The sequence below is a fragment of the Ranitomeya variabilis genome, chromosome 6 (genome assembly GCF_051348905.1).
Source record: "Ranitomeya variabilis isolate aRanVar5 chromosome 6, aRanVar5.hap1, whole genome shotgun sequence".
NCBI lineage: Eukaryota > Metazoa > Chordata > Amphibia > Anura > Dendrobatidae > Ranitomeya > Ranitomeya variabilis.
The window spans coordinates 247,632,729-247,652,420 of record NC_135237.1 but is presented as its reverse complement, the minus strand read 5'-3'; the positions used below and the strand labels follow the sequence as shown (position 1 = coordinate 247,652,420).

The following is a 19,692-nucleotide window of genomic DNA, read 5'->3' as shown; positions in this document are numbered from 1 at the left end:
AATCCAGAAAATCACATTGTCTGTTTTTTTATCATTTTATTTGCATATTATGGTGGCAAATAAGTATTTGGTCAGAAACAAAATTTCATCTCAATACTTTGTAATATATCCTTTGTTGGCAATGACAGAGGTCAAACGTTTTCTGTAAGTCTTCACAAGGTTGCCACACACTGTTGTTGGTATGTTGGCCCATTCCTCCATGCAGATCTCCTCTAGAGAAGTGATGTTTTTGGCTTTTCGCTTGGCAACACGGACTTTCAACTCCCTCCAAAGGTTTTCTATAGGGTTGAGATCTGGAGACTGGCTAGGCCACTCCAGGACCTTGAAATGCTTCTTACGAAGCCACTCCTTCGTTGCCCTTACGGTGTGCTTTGGATCATTGTCATGTTGAAAGACCCAGCCACGTTTCATCTTCAATGCCCTTGCTGATGGAAGGAGGTTTGCACTCAAAATCTCACGATACATGGCCCCATTCATTCTTTCATGTACCCGGATCAGTCGTCCTGGCCCCTTTGCAGAGAAACAGCCCCAAAGCATGATGTTTCCACCACCATGCTTTACAGTAGGTATGGTGTTGGATGGATGCAACTCAGTATTCTTTTTCCTCCAAACACGACAAGTTGTGTTTCTACCAAACAGTTCCAGTTTGGTTTCATCAGACCATAGGACATTCTCCCAAAACTCCTCTGGATCATCCAAATGCTCTCTAGCAAACTTCAGACGGGCCCGGACATGTACTGGCTTAAGCAGTGGGACACGTCTGGCACTGCAGGATCTGAGACCATGGTGGCGTAGTGTGTTACTTATGGTAGGCCTTGTTACATTGGTCCCAGCTCTCTGCAGTTCATTCACTAGGTCCCCCCGCGTGGTTCTGGGATTTTTGCTCACCGTTCTTGTGATCATTCTGACCACACGGGGTGGGATTTTGCGTGGAGCCCCAGATCGAGGGAGATTATCAGTGGTCTTGAATGTCTTCCATTTTCTAATTATTGCTCCCACTGTTGATTTCTTCACTCCAAGCTGGTTGGCTATTGCAGATTCAGTCTTCCCAGCCTGGTGCAGGGCTACAATTTTGTTTCTGGTGTCCTTTGACAGCTCTTTGGTCTTCACCATAGTGGAGTTTGGAGTCAGACTGTTTGAGGGTGTGCACAGGTGTCTTTTTATACTGATAACAAGTTTAAACAGGTGCCATTACTACAGGTAATGAGTGGAGGAAAGAGGAGACTCTTCAAGAAGAAGTTACAGGTCTGTGAGAGCCAGAAATCTTGATTGTTTGTTTCTGACCAAATACTTATTTGCCACCATAATATGCAAATAAAATGATAAAAAAACAGACAATGTGATTTTCTGGATTTTTTTTTCCCCGTTTGTCTCCCATAGTTGAGTTCTACCTATGATGTAAATTACAGATGCCTCTCATCTTTTTAAGTGGTGGAACTTGCACTATTGCTGACTGACTAAATACTTTTTTGCCCCACTGTATATATATATACACATACACACACACACAATGCTACAGGCAGCTGTTGAGAAATGATCCAATTGGGAAACACTGGGAAATATTGGGAACATTGGGAAATATATAACAATGTGTGCTACAGCAAGATTTACACAGAATATATCAATGAGTAAGTCCCAAAATTCATGAAAAAAATCATGCAATAAAATTCCAAAGAAATCACAAAAGGTGCCATAGCCAAAATGTGATGTAGCTATTGACATTGTGATGCAGTATACATATATTGAGGAGTTTTGGAGATAGATCTATGAGTCTCAAATAGGACAAGGCAGGAGGCTAGGGCTGCACTCACCTCCCTGCAGCATCTATCACCCCTCCTGGAACAGGACGTCATCAGGGTGCGGCGCTGCAGTTAATTACTACTTGTTTACATCACCACCCTCTCAAGTTGTCCTGGATTCAGGGCGATAGAAGACGTGGAAGAGGTGAGTGCAGTGCTAGCACCCTGCTTCCCTCTCCGTTACCGCGGCTTCTAACTGTGCAACGAGATGCCACCCTCAAACAAATCATCATCAGTGGGCGGTAATAGAAGCAGAAAGTGACACCAGCGTAACCCCGATGATGATTCGTTTGAGGGAAGTGCTAAAAGCTAAGGGGCAGTGCTGATGTTACTCACTATTTTTTATCTCAGCCCCTTGATGAGGATGTCTTGTTGCACAGTTAGAAGATACACCAGCAGAGATAGAACCAAAGTGCCATTGCTTCAGTCACAACTCTGGCAGCGTCTATCACCATGGATCCAGAACATCTTGAGAGGGTGAGGATGCAAGTAACTGTAGTAACTGCACTGTTGCTCTCAGATGATGTTGTGTTCCAAGAGGGACAACAGACGCTGCAGGGATGCGAGTGCAGCCCTAGTCTCCTGCGGTGTCCTGTTTGAAACGCTTATCAAACAAAATGACACAGAAAGTGAAGTAAAAATAAAGACACATTTAGGGATACAGTAGTTAGGGAGAAGGGTAGGGTATGGTATAATAAAGCTAATTACAAAAGTGGTTAGGCTGTAAAGATAGATATTTAGAAAGGACGTTTTAGGTACTGGACCATGTCTTTAGGGTTAAGCTCACACAGTAAGGATATGACAAATCAAATGCACTCTCAATGTGTCTCCAATGGAAATAAATAGGGGTTTCGACTACATCATTTACTTGTAGAGGGAAAAAAATCCTGCATCACTATCTTCTCCAGCTTTTGAAGCCTAGGCCTTTAACATCTTTTCTTGTGAAACCAGTAAACCCCCCTTAATTAGAAGTGATATGGATTCAACTAGATGTCTGTTAATCCTCCATGTGAAAATTCAACCCAAGTTCGAATTAAGATATCTCTGAAACGGTACATGCACGAACCAATCCAAACGCAGCAGCCCGATATGTGCCTATGAGGATTTAACTTTGGGTTGGAATACCTGCTGCCAGTCCGTACATTACTGTTTGCACACAGACCACATTTAAGGAATGGCTGAATTCGGCCTTTGGCTGCCTTCAGTAATTTTATTTGTTCAATATATGATAATATACAGAAAATAAAGTAAGGCAATAGGGCATGGACTTACCCATCAAGACAATACAAAAAAGAGCCAATACCAGAATCCTATCAGTAAATATCTGCTCATAATATCAGATACCCGTAACAGAACCCACTGGACAGGATATTCATGTAAAAGAAGGATGAAGCTGTTACACCGTCTGTTGCACAATGCCTGTGTAGAACACATTGATCCCCAACACTCAGAAGTAAATACCTTTAATTCCTGTGGACATGGCAAGGCAGTAATGGGACAAACTGTACAATTACCTCAACGCACTTTTCGCTTCTTCGTAAGGAGGTTGTTTAAATTACAGCAAGTTTTAAAAAAGCCAGCACTACTTTCATCCATTGGGGATGGGAAAACCCAGTGAAGTCTACAGAGAGGGATACAAATACAGATGCTTCCTTATGTAATATTTGACACATCAGTATTTCATCAACATAGCATCTGTTTATTGAAATGGCTCTTTAATATAATTTCTTTTCCTGCCTAGAAGTCTGTTCATCTGTACTATTGATGATATACTGATGACAAACTGATGTGACTGGATCCATATTGCAGACATTTACAAATAAGCTCATGTTTGAAACAAGTCTTAGGCTCTATTCACACCTATTTTTATAAGAACAAAAAATGGGATTCATGTGAATGATGTGTCAGTTGCATAACTGACGCCAGAAGGCCCACATGACTATAATGTATAATGTAATGTACCATGAAAGTAAATTATAGGACAGGATTGTGCAATGCACGTGCAGGAGGCATTCAGCTGAGACGTCAGTGCAGAATTCAGAGCATGTTGCAGCTTTTACATCCCCACTGGGTTCTTTATGTTGTGGAAATCCTCAGGGCTTGTTCACACGATCCTTTTTTCGCTGCGGATTTTTCAGGTCCTGATTTGTGAAAACCGCAGTGCAAAACCTGCGGTGGTTTTCACTGCGGTTTTCAGTCCTTTTTCTACTGCGGATTCCACTGCGGGTTTCCAGCTGCATTTTCCTATTGGTGCAGATGGAAACCCGCTGCGGAATCCGCAGAGAGAAGTGACATGCTACTTCTTTTTTTCCGCTGAAAATCCGCGCGGATTTTCAAGCCGAAAAAAGGATAGTGGGCACAGCGGATTTCGTTTTCCATAGGGTAACATTGTACTGTACCCTGCATGGAAAACGTCTGCGGATCCACAGCTGCAAATCCGCTGCGGATCCGCTGCGAAAACCACATCGTGTGAACATAGCCTCAAAGTCATAACATGCCCTTATTCATCGTTAGCACATGACATCACTAAAAATGATTTTGGCACTGAATCTGACAAGAATCTCTATTCAATGCATTTAAATGGATTTCTAAAACACCATTCACATGCAACTAAAAAGTTTGCAGCAGATTTTCACCTGTGCCATAAATATATGTCTGCTACTTGTTTCAGCAGACTCCACATAGAAAACTAGGGGGTTAGCATCAGATTTCAGCCAGCAGATCCAATAGTTAGCATGTATTGAAATAAACCTGGCATGCCTTTATTGCCTTCTACTCAAGGCTGTGTTCACATGTGTCAGATTTATTTCAATACATAATTAAGAAAAACGTCACAACATTCAAACTTGACTTAGCAATTAGGTAACAGAGCTAGAACTCTAAACTGAAAGCCATCGGGAGCTTTCCCTCGTGACCATGCATAAAATAACTATTGTACTGTTAAAGGGAACCTTTCATGTTCCCAAACACAACTTGCAGATAGAGGGTTAATAGTCATGTTAATAGCATTACACTTCTGTCCAGCCATTTATTGAAAGCCCGGCTATCAGGACTGACAGCAGAGCAAGCTGTCGATCAAAGTGCCGGGCCGAGGTCACTGTGCTCGGAGTTGTGATTGAAGCTGAGTCTCTATCACTGGAAGCCAGCGGCTCCTGGGAGGAATACAGGTAATTTCTTCCCATTCAGACATCCGATCTCAGGCCAATTTGCATGGATCGCAATGCACGAACTGGCTGCGGGTCTGCAGACCAAGCGTGACAGCCTCATAGAAATAAATGAAACTACTAGCTGTTTCCAGCCAGCTAACGCTCGGCACGCTCAGGAGCCTCGTGTGGTAATGTGCGGGGACGGAGCCTCATGTGGTAATGTGTGGGGACGGAGCTTCGTGTGGTAATGTGGGGAACGGAGCCTCGTGTGGTAATGTGGGAGGATGGAGCCTCGTGTGGTAAGGTGTGTGGACGGAGCCTCGTGTGGTAATGTGGGGGGGACGGAGCCTCGTGTGGTAATGTGGGGGGGCGGGATTATGTGTGGTAATGTGGTGGGGGGCGGGATTATCTGTGGTAGTGTTGGGGGGTGGGATTATGTGTGGTGATGTGGTGGGGGGCGGGATTATGTGTGGTGATGTGGTGGGGGAGCGGGACTGTATGTGGTAATTTGGTGGGGGGCGGGATTGTGTGTGGTAATGTGATGGGGGCGGGATTATGTGTAGTGATGTGTTGGGGGCGGAATTATGTGTAGTGATGTGGTGGGGGGCGGGATTATGTGTGGTGATGTGGTGGGGGGCGGGATTATGTGTGGTGATGTGGTGGGGGAGCGAGCGGGACTGTGTGTGGTAATGTGGTGGGGGGCGGGATTGTGTGTGGTAATGTGATGGGGGCGGGATTATGTGTAGTGATGTGTTGGGGGCGGGATTATGTGTGGTGATGTGGGGGGGGCGGGATTATGTGTGGTAATGTGGTGGGGGGCGGGATTATGTGTGGTAATGTGATGGGGCGGGATTGTGTGGTAATAGGGTGGGGGCAGGAATAGGTGTAGTGATGTGGTGGGGGGGCGGTATTGTGTGTGGTGATGTGGTGGGGGGCAGGATTGTGTGTGGTAATGTGGTGGGGGTGGGATTATGTGTGGTAATGTGGTGGGGGCAGGATTATGTGTGGTAATGTGGTGGGGGCAGGATTATGTGTGGTAATGTGGTGGGGGCAGGATTATGTGTGGTAATGTGGTGGGGGCAGAATTATGTGTGGTAATGTGGTGGAGGTGCGGGATTGTGTGTGGTAATGTGGTGGGGGGCGGGATTGTGTGTGGTAATGTGGTGGGGGCAGGATTGTGTGTGGTAATGTGGTGGGGGCGGAGCTACTGTGCAGGGGGCAGGATTAGCGAGTAATCATGATGCCTCATATATATAGATCACATTGCAGGCAGTCCGTGAAAGAGCAGTCCGTGAAAGAGCAGTCCGTGAAAGAGCAGTCCGTGAAAGAGCAGTCCGTGAAAGAGCAGTCCGTGCTTGGACGTCTGAATGAGACTTTACGATGTCTGACAACATTGGAATGCTATTAACCTGCAGAGTAACACCATGTCTACAAACTAACAGTATTTATGGACATGACTGGTTCCCTTTACCAGTACTAGGCCAAATTTATATTTGGTCACCAGGGAAAGTTTCCTATGGCTTTTTGTTTGGAGAGCATTAGCTAATTGATAAGACTATTTCGAATGTTTAAAAGCGCTGATAAATAACCTGCAGCCTGACTGGTATAGCTGCCTCACGTCCTGTCTCTTTAGGCACTGTCCATTGAACATAAATTCAACCACCTAACATTCTCTGTGTAGCGTTCAGTGACGTAGCATGGGCTGCTAGCACTCATGCAAGTATTGTGTGTGCACCTAACCTGTGAACCGATCGAGAACAAGCATTGAATCCCTTATCCCCCAAGCATATGTATTGTAATATGAGGCAGATACTGATGTAATAATAGTTTGGGCTTTGGCCTATTAGTTTCTGCATTACTCTGCCCCTCAATAAATTTAAAAAAAAAAAAAAAAAAAACCCTCATCCGTTAATCCTAACCTAGCATTACATCTAGTTCGGGTTAGGCCTCTTTCACACTAGCGTCCTGCACTGCACGTCGCTATGCGTCGTTTGGTTGAAAAAACGCATCCTGCAAAAGTGCTTGCAGGATGCGTTTTTTCACCATTGATTTGCATTAGCGTCGCATTGCGACGCTTTGCCACACGTCGCAACCGTCGTGCCGACGGACCGCCATTTCCGACCTCGCATGCGCGGCCGGAACTCCGCCCCCACCTCACAATGGGGCAGCGGATGCGTGGAAAAACAGCATCCGCTGCCCCCGTTGTGCGGCGCATTTTCACTGCTAGCGTCGGTACAACGCACTGCGACGGGCCGAGTACGACGCTAGTGTGAAAGTAGCCTTAGAAGAAATGGAAAAATGTGGAAGCATTGCACGATTCAATGGGATCTCTATTTATTACTACCGTAACTTAGCTTCTTTCATTCCAGTAGCTGTTTATGCAGATCGCAGCAGTTGATGCAAATTTGTCATTGGCAGAATCGATCTGGATAGACAGCAACTGATAAGACAAAGCTCATTTCATTACTAAGCTCTGACATTCCGGTCGCTGCCTATCCAGATTGCAGTATCCAATGAGAAACTCATCTTGACTGCTGCGCTCTGCATTCACAGGCCTGGCAGGCACTCACTGAACCAAGCAGAAGAGTCGCATGAAGGCACTAGTCATTTAAAAGTAGGAGTTTGAGCAAAGGCCCACCACACCACCATTTTCTCAAATACCTCAAATTCTCAACTTGCAGTCAATGAATAATTCAGATGTTGAATACTTGACTTGATAATGTGCTGCTTATAAAAGTGTATGACTTGTTTCAGTGTATGGCTATGTGCACACGATGCGGATCTTTCCGAGCAGAAACGCTGCAGATCCACACTGTGATGTACAGTATAATGTTATTCAGTGGGAAAAAAAAAAAAAGCTGTGCAAATGGTGCAGAAAAATCAGTGCGGAATTGCTGCGGATTTCAAAGAAGTGCATGTCACTTCTTTTGTGCGGATCTGCAGCGTTTCTGCACCCCTCCGTGTTAAAATTCCGCAGTGGCAAAAACCGCACAAAATCCGCATCAATTCCGCATAAAAACTGCGGCAAATCCGCGACTTCAGATTCTGCCAGGTGATGCGGATTTTGTGCAGAAAATTCTGCACCTCTTTTCCTACGTGTGAACATAGCCTAACAGAGCTCTCCTAATAATACAGGACCTGATCATTTAGGCAAATACTCATTGAGAAAGCATATCAAAATCCTGAATAATTAATAAGGATAGTCCCATCTCAGATATTTATGGCATTCTAACCAAACAGGCTCTGAGGCAGGGCTGTCAGCTCCTCGGGCTGCTTCATGTGGCCCCCGCTGGCACGTGAGGTCCCGTATCGTTGTGGGCTGTGCATCTCTGCACCATAATACCAATAGCAGTCAACGGTCAATCAGAGGCTGACAGCGTGCTGGCACGGGCAGTGTATGATGTCACTGCCATGGGCTGCCCCAGCTGTGGAGGAGAAGAGGACGCTGTTTGCCAAGAGAGAGGAGGACAGATGAGAAAGGGAACCAGGTTGGGGAACCATAACTGCAACATGGGGACCAGGCTGGGGGATCATAACTGCAACATGGGGACCAGGCTGGGGGACCATAACGGCAACATGGGGACCAGGCTGAGGGACCATAACGGCAACATGGGGACCAGGCTGAGGGACCATAACGGCAACATGGGGACCAGGCTAGGGGACCATTACTGCAACATGGGGACCAGGCTGGGGGACCATTACTGCAACATGGGGACCATTTCTGCAATATGGAGACCAGGCTGGAGGAAATTACAAGATGATAGCCACAATTACAATATGGTGCTATTTGCAAGACAATAATTTTAATTTACGATGCAAATTGTGGGCCAAAATCAGGAAAAATGTTGTTTTATGTACAAACTAAAGTACGGTACCGTAAACAAAAAAGTGAATGTTTGTCGTCACATCCATAACGGCACAAGCTATAAAACTGTACCATAACCTATACGATTAATGCCATTTAAAAAAAATTAAATAAGCAACAAGCCCAAAAAGTTATTAAAATCTGTAAAGAAAAAAATTATACAATTAAAAATGTCATCTCATCCTGCAAAAAAATATGGCCATCAAACTCAAATTTTATCTATGTGCGGCCCATTTACCCAGCCGAGTCTGAGACCCCTGCTCTAAAGCCGTTACCAGTATCATATAATGAGATATATATATATATTATATATATATATATATATATATATATATATATATATATATATATATATATATATATATATATATATATATATATATATATATATATATATATATATATATATATATATATTTTATACACACACACACACACACGAGGCAATCAAGTTTGGCTCATGAGAGCCAAACTCATCCTAAGCACTGGGGTCCACACACCAGGACCAGCAGTCTTGCATGGATGGCTCTCTCCACAGACTTCTAGCAGAACTGCCAGGTACTTAATATCCACAGCACAATTTGTGGTATACTGTAGGTTACAGCAATGCTTAGAAGGAACCTATACAGTGAGGCTCCAGGGAGCTGACAGCCAGCACATTCCTGTATGGACCCCCTGACATAAGCTGGGGTCCCCAGCCCACCTATACCCGTGAGGCTCCGGGGAGCTGACAGCCAGCACCTTTCTGTATGGATCCCCTGACATAAGCTGGGGTCCCCAGCCCACCTATACCCGTGAGGCTCCGGGGAGCTGACAGCCAGCACCTTTCTGTATGGACCCCCTGACATAAGCTGGGGTCCCCAGCCCACCTATACCCGTGAGGCTCCGGGGAGCTGACAGCCAGCACCTTTCTGTATGGATCCCCTGACATAAGCTGGGGTCCCCAGCCCACCTATACCCGTGAGGCTCCGGGGAGCTGACAGCCAGCACCTTTCTGTATGGACCCCCTGACATAAGCTGGGGTCCCCAGCCCACCTATACCCGTGAGGCTCCGGGGAGCTGACAGCCAGCACATTCCTGTATGGACCCCCTGACATAAGCTGGGGTCCCCAGCCCACCTATACCCGTGAGGCTCCGGGGAGCTGACAGCCAGCACCTTTCTGTATGGACCCCCTGACATAAGCTGGGGTCCCCAGCCCACCTATACCCGTGAGGCTCCGGGGAGCTGACAGCCAGCACATTCCTGTATTGACCCCCTGACATAAGCTGGGGTCCCCAGCCCACCTATACCCGTGAGGCTCCGGGGAGCTGACAGCCAGCACATTCCTGTATGGACCCCCTGACATAAGCTGGGGTCCCCAGCCCACCTATACCCGTGAGGCTCCGGGGAGCTGACAGCCAGCACATTCCTGTATGGACCCCCTGACATAAGCTGGGGTTCCCAGCCCACCTATACCCGTGAGGCTCCGGGGAGCTGACAGCCAGCACATTCCTGTATGGACCCCCTGACATAAGCTGGGGTCCCCAGCCCACCTATACCCGTGAGGCTCCGGGGAGCTGACAGCCAGCACATTCCTGTATGGACCCCCTGACATAAGCTGGGGTCCCCAGCCCACCTATACCCGTGAGGCTCCGGGGAGCTGACAGCCAGCACATTCCTGTATGGACCCCCTGACATAAGCTGGGGTTCCCAGCCCACCTATACCCGTGAGGCTCCGGGGAGCTGACAGCCAGCACATTCCTGTATGGACCCCCTGACATAAGCTGGGGTCCCCAGCCCACCTATACCCGTGAGGCTCCGGGGAGCTGACAGCCAGCACATTCCTGTATGGACCCCCTGACATAAGCTGGGGTCCCCAGCCCACCTATACCCGTGAGGCTCCGGGGAGCTGACAGCCAGCACATTCCTGTATGGACCCCCTGACATAAGCTGGGGTCCCCAGCCTACCAATACCCGTGAGGCTCCGGGGAGCTGACAGCCAGCACATTCCTGTATGGACCCCCTGACATAAGCTGGGGTCCCCAGCCCACCTATACCCGTGATGCTTCGGGGAGGTGACAGCCAGCACATTCCTGTATGGACCCCCTGACATAAGCTGGGGTCCCCAGCCCACCTATACCCGTGAGGCTCCGGGGAGCTGACAGCCAGCACATTCCTGTATGGACCCCCTGACATAAGCTGGGGTCCCCAGCCCACCTATACCCGTGAGGCTCCGGGGAGCTGACAGCCAGCACATTCCTGTATGGACCCCCTGACATAAGCTGGGGTCCCCAGCCCACCTATACCCGTGAGGCTCCGGGGAGCTGACAGCCAGCACATTACTGTATGGACCCCCTGACATAAGCTGGGGTTCCCAGCCCACCTATACCCGTGAGGCTCCGGGGAGCTGACAGCCAGCACATTCCTGTATGGACCCCCTGACATAAGCTGGGGTCCCCAGCCCACCTATACCCGTGAGGCTCCGGGGAGCTGACAGCCAGCACATTCCTGTATGGACCCCCTGACATAAGCTGGGGTCCCCAGCCCACCTATACCCGTGAGGCTCCGGGGAGCTGACAGCCAGCACATTCCTGTATGGACCCCCTGACATAAGCTGGGGTCCCCAGCCCACCTATACCCGTGAGGCTCCGGGGAGCTGACAGCCAGCACATTCCTGTATGGACCCCCTGACATAAGCTGGGGTCCCCAGCCCACCTATACCCGTGAGGCTCCGGGGAGCTGACAGCCAGCACATTCCTGTATGGACCCCCTGACATAAGCTGGGGTCCCCAGCCCACCTATACCCGTGAGGCTCCGGGGAGCTGACAGCCAGCACATTCCTGTGTGGGAGAAGTCCAGCTCCCCTCCCCCTCCCAGCACAAGAAACTCCTCCGGCTCAGGGTAAATATTGATGTTAGTTGCAACACTGTACAACTAGTAGAGGAAAGCCAAGCTCAGTGTTACCACCTCATCCCGCCCACGGCTGCTGTCACAGGGCTAAGTCCATTCTCGGGAATGGTGGTCATGTCGCCAAGTCTGCCCACACAGGACAGGGACATGCCTGAAGTGGCAGCCAGGACCCAGGAGAGCATATCCAGGGGCAAGAAGCCGCCGTGAGGTGCCAGGCCAGCACATTTCTGCCCATGCAGGGTGGCATGTCACATGTCTGGGAGCTTTCCATGGAAGTTGGCACACATGACATGCCCTCCCACCACAGCAGGCTGGCGGGGGCGAGCACCCATGGCCACACAGACCTGCCTCCTTCCAACTTGGCTGAGTGCTGTGGGGAGCGCCCAGTGCAGGAGCTGACAGGTCCACGGGGGACAATGCCCACGCTGCAGTGATTACCTGCACCATCCAGATCCTCCTCCAGCGCTGCTCACGTTCCACTCGGGAGCAGCCCTTCCCTCCACTCCAGAGACACCCCACAGCCAGGTCCCAGAGCCTCGGCCGTCTGCAGGGTCCCGGGATCTCCTGACAAAGGAAAGCAGGTGGTGGTGCTGTGTGATCCAGGAAGAAGCTAGTCCTGCACTGTCCCAGCCACCTCCTCCCAGTCCTCCCCCAATCCTCCTGTCAGTGCGAGGGGAGAGCTCCACCTCTCACACGGGCTGTGGACATAGAGGCACATTGATCGCTCCACGAGTGGCAGAGGTGTCGTGGCTCCTGCTGCCTCAGCCTGGCATCAGCTGTAGGTGATGGCACAGCAGGCAGCATGCCAAGCAGGTGGCTCCAGCTGTGGGGGACGTTCCCACTCAGACACTAGGAGCCCTGCTTGCTTGTAGTTGTTCTGGTCACTTCCCAGGTGACAGATTCCTTATTATTCAGGACAATAGTTGGTTCCTTATTAGTTCCATTTATTTTTCACAAAATGTTCTTTTTTTGGTTTTCTAGAAGTATAATAATGATCAAAAATAATCACAATAATTAAATACAATGGAGTGAGGAGCCCTGAGTGACTACACTGGACAGCTGCACAAAATATACAAGTGGCACAAAAATGGCCGTCAAAGTGGGCACAGAAGGTTATCTAAAGGGTTAAATGATTGTGGGCCACTGATCACACACAGGGATGCCGCACATCAAATTCAGGTGACATCAGGCTGGTCCAAAAGTGTCTTGGCCATAAGAAATGGCATCAAATTGGGGAGACAACCGACTTTCACACATTCATACCAGTAACTGGTGTTTCAAAAGTGTTAAAAAGGGCTACTGATCTCACACTACTGACACAAACATAATAGGGATGTCCTGCAAGATGCTCAGTTCACTACAGACTGGCCCAAATATGTCCTGACGTAAGAGCTGACATTACTGCGCCGCCTCATCCCCCTGTGCTGGCTATGGAGCAAGAAGAGAATGCTGCTTGTTGTGAGAGCGAGAACAGGTGAGAAGCGGTCACAAGGCCACATCCAGCTCCAAAGCAGATAGAATTGTGCATTATGATGAGCTACAAACAGTGGTGAGTGAGGGGCCCGCTGACAACAGCCCCCACTTCATCTGGATGTGCAGACGCACATCCAGCTAAAGTGTATTGCAGAACACGAGTTTGCAGGTTTCGTGCACCACAATAAACGCTGCTGGCCAATCAGAGGCTGACATTGGTGTGCACGTGACTGGGGTGCTTGATAAAGACTGGTATTGTCAAAACATTGCACTGTATTTGGCAGAATAAAAAGAAGATTTTTTACTTCACTCAAGTTTGAATGCTGTTCTTCTATTCTATGGGTGGTCCGGTCTTGTCACTTGGATGCTGAAGTCAGCTGCCGGCTTCAGAAGACGGTGCCGCGCTGCGTGGGAGCACATGGAAGGTGAGTGGCAGCGGTTTTTTTTTCTATGCATTGAACAACAGCAGTGTCAGCAGAAGAGGCGAACATTAACCAGGATGGGGTGCATATACCAGGATAGCATAAAACTAAGAAGGAGCGGGCACCGCAACAAGTATTGTTGTCAGGGATCAACCACGTGCATATAAAGAACAGAAGACACAAAAAAAAGGAGAAGAAAAGATATGCACACTAGTGGGATCAACCAACCATATAAATCTTTATTTAATAAACATTGCAAAAACAGGAGCAAAAGAAAAGGACACACAATTTAAAAACATTTAAAAAGGCCAAAAGGCCAAATGCAACAACCAAAATCCCCCAGGAGATAATATGCATACAATTGATCATGCATTTGTAACGGTACAATCAAATCTGGCAAAAAAAATAGCAGTTTTTACAAACACATGACTGTGTATCATTAAATAACACACACAAAGGTAATAAATAATTCTGCATCACACGCACCAATAACCTATGCTGCCAGCTGACCTCAAGCAAATGCCATCAGTCCATATGTAGGTTGCTTTCACATATGTATCTTGCAGGGATAAGCAAAGTATCACAGTACCAATTCTTAGACTAATGCACGATTACCATAAATCTGCCTCAGCCAATAAACCTATAGTATAGAATAGGCAACCAGATAGTAAAAGCCTGCGAAGCGCTATACCGTTTGTGATGAAGTAAGAGAAAAGATGTCAGCAATCCCCTAAGATGTCCCGAGGACGGCAGGTGCAAGATCCTACATTCAAATAACTAAAGTGCATGGCAGGGTTACCAAGAATCCTGTGAAGATCAGGACCCAAAGTGCATGGCAAGGTTACCAAAGCTCCTGGGGGAATCAGGACCCCACGCGTATCGACGCTGCTAGAGCGTCTTCATCAGGGGAAGAGTGAACAATCTATCCAATCAATGCCCCTTTATATACAAAAATAACAAGTAAAGTGATGATCACCTGTGAGGGTGCTGCGGCGTCAGAGATCTCCCCTCCATGTGTGCGGCCAGGTGGATATCCGGTTCAACGTGAGGAATGAACATGCGCTTGCGCACTATAGTATTGAGCAGTCAATCGGGTCCGCCCATACAAGTGCTCAAACAACCCCAGTGCCCAAAGACATTGCCGTATGCGCATGCGCTAAAATGTGTCCTGGCTCATCGCTGTTAAAAACAGCTTCCCAGGTGCCAATATAATGCAACGTAGTGCCGGTATGGAAAAACATTTTATGCGTCATGGACTTTTTTAACATCGGTCTTGTAGGCACTTGAAATCTTAAAAAACTGGAGATTTTTTGATCTTCCTCCGACTTTGATAGATATTGTAAGAGGAGAATGGTAATCCGCACAGCTTATTATCCACTCTGATTTTCCGGTGTCAACATAATGGGATCCGGCTGATTCTCTGGGCTCTCATGTGTGCAGGCGCACACTTGCTATCGGCAAAAGCGCCATACCGGCAGTGCACTACGTTGGCACCTGGGATGCTGTTTTTAACAGCGATGAGCCAGGACACATTTTAGCGCATGCGCATACGGCAATGTCTTTGGGCACTGGGGTTGTTTGAGCACTTGTATGAGCGAACCCGACTGACTCCTCAATACTATAGTGCGCAAGCGCATGTTCATTCCTCACGTTGAACCGGATATCCACCTGGCCGCACACATGGAGGGGATTTCTCTGACGCCGCAGCATCCTCACAGGTGATCATCACTTTACTTGTTATTTTTGTATATAAAGGGGCATTGATTGGATAGATTGTTCACTCTTTCCCTGATGAAGACGCTCTAGCAGCGTCGATACGCGTGGGGTCCTGATTCCCCCAGGAGCTTTGGTAACCTTGCCATGAACTTTAGGTCCTGATCTTCACAGGATTCTTGGTAACCCTGCCATGCACTTTAGTTACCGTATTTGAATGTAGGATCTTGCACCTGCCGTCCTCGGGATGTTTTAGGGGATTGCTGACATCTTTTCTCTTACTTTATCACAAATGGTATAGCGCTCCGTAGGCTTTTACTCTCTGGTTGCCTATTCTATACTATAGGTTTATTGGCTGAGGCAGATTTATGGTAATCGTGCATTAGTCTAAGAATTGGTACTATAGGAAGTAAATAACTTGGCACTCAACTTGTGTATGGTGATGATTTTAAGAATTAAAGAAGTTGTCCACTACTATAACCTTTTTTTTTTTTTTTTCATAAATCTTGCTATTATGTGCCACTGAAAACATCTGCTGTGTTTATTTTAGCAATATTACCTTTTATCATGCTGTAGCAGCACATCTTCAGTGCTGGATTCAGCTCTCATGGGGTTAATCGACAACTTCCTTTCTCCTGAGTTATTGTGCTCTAATACTACAAGTTCCATGATGCATTGCACTGCTACTAAGCACGAACCTACCACACCCACTCCAAAACACACCCAAACCCCTCCCTCCTCTCCCTCCTCTAGCTTCAAAAAGATTTGTGATGTCATTTCTGTCCAACCTCCTCTTTTACATGTGTCCAACCCACACTCCATTACACACAGATAGAGGGATAGATAGATAGATAGATAGATAGATAGATAGATAGATAGATAGATAGATAGATAGATAGATAGATATGGGATGGATAGATAGATAGATAGATAGATAGATAGATAGATAATAGATAGATACAGATATATCTATATATCTATGTCTATTTCCATAGATATGTCCATATCCATGTTTCTAAACCCCTTCACCCCTGGAGCTTTTTTCGTTTATCCCTCCCCTTCTTTGCAGAGCCATAATTTTTCCGTCAATATGGCCATGTGGGGGCTTATTTTTTGCGGGAGAAGTTCTACTTTTGAACGTCACCATTGGTTTTACCATGTCGTGTAGCAGAAAATGTGCAAAAAAAGGCAAAGTGCAATGAAATTGCAAAAAATGTGCAATCCCACACTTGTTTTTTGCTTGGCTTTTTTGCTAGGGTCACTAAATGCTAAGGCCGTGTGCACACGTTGCGGATTTGATTGCAGATCTGCAGGGTTTTTTGCTGCACAGAACTGCATCAAATCCGCAGTGTAGAGCACAACAACCAATATAAGTCTATGGGAGCCGCAGACTTGTTGTGCACATGCTGCGGAAAAGGCCGCACCGAAACACAGCTTTTTTTTTCTCTGCAGCATGTCATTTCTTTTGTGCCGAACTGCAGCATTTCTGCACCCATAGACTTTCGTTGAGTCGGGCACATCCACAGCAAAACCGCAGATGTAAAAAAGATCTGCAGTTTAGATGCGGATGTGGGTCCGAGAAACGCTGCAGTTCGGGAGGAGGGAAGTGTGTGGGCGGCAGGGCCGGACTGGGACTAAAATTCAGCCCTGGCATTTGAAGTTACACAGGCCCACTTGTCACATGGTGACTGTCTAATATCTTTGTACACTTGTAGGCAGGGCCGGTTTTAGGCAAAGTCGGGCCCTACGCCTAGGCAAAGTTTAAAATGGGGCCCAAATGCTAACATATTGCACATCACACAAAAGCATTTCGGTTGTATTTACATGCGCTGATCTCAGGACGCTAAATGAGTTTGATCGACAATACTGAAGTTGTTCAACGCTTGTTTCCCGGCCTCTTTCCACCGTCTGAGAAAGAATGATGGGACAGAACGATCACTAACAGATCACTAACCCCCATACAGTATCATGTTATCAGTAGCACATCTACAGTTTACAGCGGCGATGTGCTGCTGAGAACAAAGATTTTTGTTCCGGCAAAAACAATCTGAATATGCAGAATTTTACTTGTTTAGCCCGCGTTATATACAGCAGAGCCCGCGCAGTGGTATATCCAGCACATCCCGCACAGTGGTATATCCAGCACAGCCCGCACAGTGGTATATCCAGCACAGCCCGCACAGTGGTATATACAGCACAGCCCGCACAGTGGTATATCCAGCACAGCCCGCACAGTGGTATATCCAGCACAGCCCGCACAGTGGTATATCCAGCACAGCCCGCACAGTGGTATATCCAGCACAGCCCGCACAGTGGTATATACAGCACAGCCCGCACAGTGGTATATCCAGCACAGCCCGCACAGTGGTATATCCAGCACAGCCCGCACAGTGGTATATCCAGCACAGCCCGCACAGTGGTATATACAGCACAGCCCGCACAGTGGTATATCCAGCACAGCCCGCACAGTGGTATATCCAGCACAGCCCGCACAGTGGTATATCCAGCACAGCCCGCACAGTGGTAGATCCAGCACAGCCCGCACAGTGGTATATCCAGCACAGCCCGCACAGTGGTATATCCAGCACAGCCCGCACAGTGGTATATCCAGCACATCCCGCACAGTGGTATATCCAGCACAGCCCGCACAGTGGTATATCCAGCACAGCCCGCACAGTGGTATATCCAGCACAGCCCGCACAGTGGTATATCCAGCACAGCCCGCACAGTGGTATATCCAGCACAGCCCGCACAGTGGTATATCCAGCACATCCCGCACAGTGGTATATCCAGCACAGCCCGCACAGTGGTATATCCAGCACAGCCCGCACAGTGGTATATCCAGCACAGCCCGCACAGTGGTATATCCAGCACAGCCCGCACAGTGGTATATCCAGCACAGCCCGCACAGTGGTATATCCAGCACATCCCGCACAGTGGTATATCCAGCACAGCCCGCACAGTGGTATACCCAGCACAGCCCGCACAGTGGTATATCCAGCACAGCCTGCACAGTGGTATATCCAGCACAGCCCGCACAGTGGTATATACAGCACAGGCCGCACAGTGGTATATCCAGCACATCCCGCACAGTGGTATATCCAGCACAGCCCGCACAGTGGTATATACAGCACAGGCCGCACAGTGGTATATCCAGCACAGGCCGCACAGTGGTATATCCAGCACAGCCCGCACAGTGGTATATCCAGCACATCCCGCACAGTGGTATATCCAGCACAGCCCGCACAGTGGTATATCCAGCACAGCCCGCACAGTGGTATATCCAGCAGAGCCCGCACAGTGGTATATACAGCACAGGCCGCACAGTGGTATATCCAGCACAGCCCGCACAGTGGTATATCCAGCACAGCCCGCACAGTGGTATATCCAGCACAGCCCGCACAGTGGTATATCCAGCACAGCCCGCACAGTGGTATATCCAGCACAGCCCGCACAGTGGTATATCCAGCACAGCCCGCACAGTGGCATATCCAGCACAGCCCGCACAGTGGTATATCCAGCACAGCCCGCACAGTGGTATATCCAGCACAGCCCGCACAGTGGTATATCCAGCACAGCCCGCACAGTGGTATATACAGCACAGGCCGCACAGTGGTATATCCAGCACAGCCCGCACAGTGGTATATCCAGCACAGCCCGCACAGTGGTATATCCAGCACAGCCCGCACAGTGGTATATCCAGCACAGCCCGCACAGTGGTATATCCAGCACAGCCCGCACAGTGGTATATCCAGCACAGGCCGCACAGTGGTATATACAGCACAGGCCGCACAGTGGTATATCCAGCACAGCCCGCACAGTGGTATATCCAGCACAGCCCGCACAGTGGTATATCCAGCACAGCCCGCACAGTGGTATATCCAGCACAGCCCGCACAGTGGTATATCCAGCACAGCCCGCACAGTGGTATATCCAGCAGAGCCCGCACAGCGGCATATCCAGCACAGCCCGCACAGCGGTATATCCAGCACAGCCCGCACAGCGGTATATCCAGCACAGCCCGCACAGTGGTATATCCAGCACAGCCCGCACAGTGGTATATCCAGCACAGCCCGCACAGTGGTATATACAGCACAGGCCGCACAGTGGTATATCCAGCACAGCCCGCACAGTGGTATATCCAGCACAGCCCGCACAGTGGTATATCCAGCACAGCCCGCACAGTGGTATATCCAGCACAGCCCGCACAGTGGTATATCCAGCACAGCCCGCACAGTGGTATATCCAGCACAGCCCGCACAGTGGCATATCCAGCACAGCCCGCACAGTGGTATATCCAGCACAGCCCGCACAGTGGTATATCCAGCACAGCCCGCACAGTGGTATATCCAGCACAGCCCGCACAGTGGTATATACAGCACAG

General features: G+C 48.5%; 1 protein-coding gene across 3 annotated transcripts in view; it reads right to left on the bottom strand.

Moving 5' to 3' along the window:
• PTPN3 (protein tyrosine phosphatase non-receptor type 3) overlaps positions 1–12,353 on the bottom strand; it is a 530,936-nt gene extending 518,583 nt beyond the window's left edge. For 2 of the 3 annotated variants that reach the window (XM_077269560.1, XM_077269564.1), the window contains exon 1: positions 12,139–12,353. The gene's annotated coding sequence lies outside the window, so the exon portion shown is untranslated. Of the gene's footprint in view, positions 1–12,044; positions 12,096–12,138 lie in introns of those variants that run through there. The other variant, XM_077269563.1, reaches the window with a different exon arrangement.
• Between the last annotated feature and the right edge of the window lie 7,339 nt (positions 12,354–19,692).